The sequence below is a fragment of the Aplidium turbinatum genome, chromosome 6, assembly GCF_918807975.1.
Source record: "Aplidium turbinatum chromosome 6, kaAplTurb1.1, whole genome shotgun sequence".
NCBI classification, from domain to species: Eukaryota; Metazoa; Chordata; class Ascidiacea; order Aplousobranchia; family Polyclinidae; genus Aplidium; species Aplidium turbinatum.
Window position 1 is genome coordinate 11,613,283 of NC_137477.1, and position 4,598 is coordinate 11,617,880.

A 4,598-nucleotide genomic window follows, 5' to 3' on the forward strand; every position below is an offset into this window, starting at 1 on the left:
GGTAACCTGCAAGAAAGCATTAAAGGTAACTCTTTGTAGATTGCTTTGAATTAAGATATGAGAAAACTCCCTCCTCTGATATAAATAGTTTGTTGAGTACTTATACTACTAAAGCAAACCAACAAGTTGGGTTTCTCCAACAACACTTATAACCTTAAACATGTGAAGTGATACCATACTGCCCTGAGACTCTCACTTCCAAAAAAATCTCAACATGAAGTCAAGAAGTTACCACAGAAAATTATTTGCACTTGATTATTAATTTTTACAGCTGAGCTAACATGGCCTGTTGATAAAAATAAGCTTTTGAACAATTAGCACACGTTAATAACGAAAAATAAAATAAATGAATGAATTTTATTATTTTAGGAAGTTTAGTTCGATCAATCTCTGGTTGTCCAATCAGCTGTTTTATTACCCACAGTTCAGCACTATGACGCAAAAACAAATCAGGTTAATTTTTTTAGAAAACTTTGAAGGATTGATTGATTGATTGAATTTTTATCCTCAGACTGGGAAAGCTTCTTGCAGAGCTTAATCCTGGCAGTTTCGCATACTTGTAGAGGCTTTGAATCACTGACGCAGGCCCGGTCACCGAGATTGACAGAGTGAAGTTTACGATTTTTGAAGTATTGTTGCCGGGGAACTATTCCATCCATTAGATGCCGCTGAATGGAGAGCAGTCCTTAACGTGCGTTGCTCAAGTGCACACCCCGAGAGTCGAACTTGCGCCGCTTGATCTTGAAGCTTCTTCGTTCCAGAAGTGACGCGCTAACCAATTGAGCTATCGGAGGTACAGTTCAGTTTGCTTTTATTTTTGACCATCACAACGAAAGTAGTGAGTTTCAAATACTGGTGAGCAGGGATGGAGGAACCATTTTTAAAGTAGGTGGGCCCAGAAGCGCAGAAGTAAAAGTCAATCCAACTTCAGGGGAGCTTCGCCCCCCAGACCCCCCATAACATTGTTGCCTTCCTAGTATTTAAAATCGTTTACACCAGGAGTCGGCAGCCTACAGCCGCCAAGAAACATCACCGGCCCGCCGCTCCTTTACAAATTATAATAATATGTGGCAAGGCCAGTGGTTTATTACAGTATAATCGAATGAAGGAACAAATACTTTTCATTAATCATTTTAGTAGGCACACGTCTTTGGTTTGCATCGTTTCTGTTTGTATAAACAAAGAACTCAACATAAAGCGCCACTATGATACAAAACACATAATTTTTTCCAAGTCAATGGGTCAAACAAGGAACGCAAAGTTAATCTACTCAAAAATAGCTTTAAAACAGCAAATTTCTCTGTTACAAAGGAAAGGAAAACTAATGAATCAGAAAATTCTTTTGCTAGCTACAAGGTAGCACAATCAATAGAAAAAGGCAAGAAATCGTATAGTGATGGAGGATTTCGGAAAAGGTGTAAGATGGATGTTATTGAAAACATGTCCAGAGAAAAAAAAAATGCTTTTCAGATATAGGCCTAAGTTTTTCAACAGGAACCGTAACTCGACGAAAAGGAGAGATATCGGAGAACGTAACATCTAGCAAAAAGTTATTGTGTGATGTGTAGCCTACCGTATCTACAGTTCTTCGCAGTGGCAATAGATGAGAGCACAGACTCGATAGATAAGCCTACAGCTGAGCTGGCAGTATTTGTGCGTGCAGTAAACAAAGATTTTGATGTTTAAGAATTTGTTCAGCTGATTTCCGTCAAGGATATTACTAGCCGATATTCTGAAAGCATTAGGCTACGTCAACGCCTTGAAATCATGCCTCAGAATCTATCAAAACTGGTATTTAGGCCTAATAGGCTACGGCCCGCCAAGACCATGTAAATTTTGGCTTTGGCCAGCTGTTAGAAAAAGTTTGCCGACCCCTGGTTTACACATTGCGTTTTCATAATTGCCTTTCGTGCCAACAGGCAAAATTTTCCATTTTTGATCCGGATTTGGTCAAAAAATTACAAAATTGTTGAATTGCTCTAGCTTATAGCGCTGTACAAAATGTGGAAATGTACCGGTACACACAAATAAAAAAGCAACAATACACACATAGCCTATATATAATACCACCAGGGAGTAATAATATGCAGCATTATAGCCTACAGTACGTGCATACAGTAAATAATGATATCACTGTTCTAACCATAGAGAATAATTATATTGATTGACAGATTGCTCCACCAGTCACACGCAACCACACCCACACGTGCTGCACATCAATAATGGACTCAACAGAAAACTTTGAAGATTGGATTTCATCATTGAGCTATCAAAGATAATCAAACTACTGTAGTGTGTATCAAACGAGTGAAGACCTTTTTTTGGAACTCCACTCTCTAATTTGCCGTTTTCGCTACTTTTTCAAAGAAATTTGGCTTTCAAAAGTGGGTGGGCCAGGCCCACCCAGAAAATAAAGTAGGTGGGCCCAGGCCCACGAGGCCCACGTGGTTCCTCCATCCCTGCTGGTGAGTGCATAACTATCACCGCTGGGAAACTTCTTTTATGTATTTTCTATTTTAAAAATGCCATTCACATGTTATTTCAACATTCCCAACAATAACATGTTATTGTCATTTCCAACCAGAGAAGTTCACGTTTGCTGATTCTGTTTGTTTGCTTGTTTGTTTTTGATATATTTATCCTGCATTGCGGGAAAGCGGACTTGAGCGCTATGCATCGGTGTACGCCTTCAGACCAGGCGCGGATTTGATATGCTTCTAAACTAGACTAGACTTCTAAACTAGATGGTTTGATATGCTTCTAAACAGCTGATATTAGTCCCTCGGCATCACAATTGATGAAAATGTTTGTTTTAATGTCTATTTTCTAGCATATCGTATATGTCGTAGTATCATTGTTCATATCTGTTTAGCTTTTTCTTTCTTTTTAATTGATTTTCAAATTTTCTGGACCCCCCCGAAAAAAATCTTAGATTCGCGCCTGCTTCAGACGTACACCTGACCCACGCTGCAGCCGACGGCAATGTCTGTTTCCGGTTGTCTACTCTACTTATGACTTAAATTTGGTACTACCCATTAGGCTACTCGAAATCGATCACTGGGTAGAGGCAATTATCGTAAAGTTTCTTGCCCAGAGAAACAACAGCAAGTGAGGGTGGCTGGAGTCGAACATGCAGGCTCTCGACTGCGAGCCCAACGCGCTAACGACTCGGCCACTGCTGCCGACCACTCCACCCTCTAACCACTTCAATCACTCCGACCACTCCAGCCACCCTCTAACCACTAACCACTCGGCCACTGATTTGTTAAACCAAACGATATTGAAACCAAAATATGTCCGATATAAGCTTACAGCCTCCATCTAGCCCAGTGGTTCCCAACCTTTTTGTTGTCACGGACCCCTTTAGACAAATTATTAATTCTGCGGACCCCTACCTAAATTTTGCCTGAAACTCAATTAACCTACTATTGACTATTGCAAAGAAATTTATTTTCACACGAGTGGGCGCGATAACTCATTTTTCAGTTAAGCGATAACGATAATCGATAAACGAAAAATGCCTAAAGCGATAACGATAAACGATAAATCAAAAAAAAGTTAAGCGATAACGATAAACGATAAATTATCGCCGATAATGTCCGATAACGATAATTTTTTTTTTCTTGATTAGCGCTGCCCAATCCCATGCAGCACGAACTGTTTTCATCAACATGACGAAAAATCGAACATAATATACTGTAAAGGGACAAAACTTTTGTAAGTTATGCATGAATAGAATCGCAACAGCGGCAGTAGGTTTCGAATCTTCAACCTCTTGATCCAGAATCAAACCACTGAGGTAACCGCCGTGCTTTTAATTATACCTTCAAATACCAGTTGGATGCTTTTATCAATTGAGTTACCACTGCCGCTTACGTGCAGTAGGCAAAATAATTAAATCAAATAAAAATACCATAAAAAATTCCAAACTTTGTATTTTGCTTTCTGCAGGGCTGTTTACAGCAAAGTCAGCAATAATTGAAAAAATTCCAAAAAACGCCAAATGCTTGAAAATTTATCAGTAATCTTAAGCGTTATTGGTAGTAAAAATGTGCATACACTGTGAAATCCATCAAGCTTGTGAAATTTGATAACGGATTTGCCTAGCGTCTTTTATATAGGACGGCTTTTTTCTCAAAAAGTACAAACACAATTAGGAAAAAAATAATTGTGATAATGTTTTTTTAGGTCATAATTATGCAATATTTAAATTTTCCGAAATTTTTTTTAAGTAGCCTACTTTCACTTTTGGCACAAATGGGTTAACTTTTTATGTTAAATGGCACTTACGCATTTGGTTATTGTTTTTGGATTAAAGTTATATCGCCAAACTAGAAAAAAATCGATCTTACAGTCTATAACCGTTCTTGTGTTGTTATTGTGTGTGAATTTTGTCTTTTAAACTGAGTTTGTGACGTAACCGCACGTCTCAAGGCAAGTTCTTGCAATTTTAGTTAATCTACTCATCTAAAGATTTATTCACTTAAAACAGTAAGTTTCATGTTTTGACGAGAGAGATTTTATTTTTTTACGACAATTACTAAAAACTAACACTTCCAACGAAAAAAGAAAACACAAGACTAAAATAGTTGATCGTG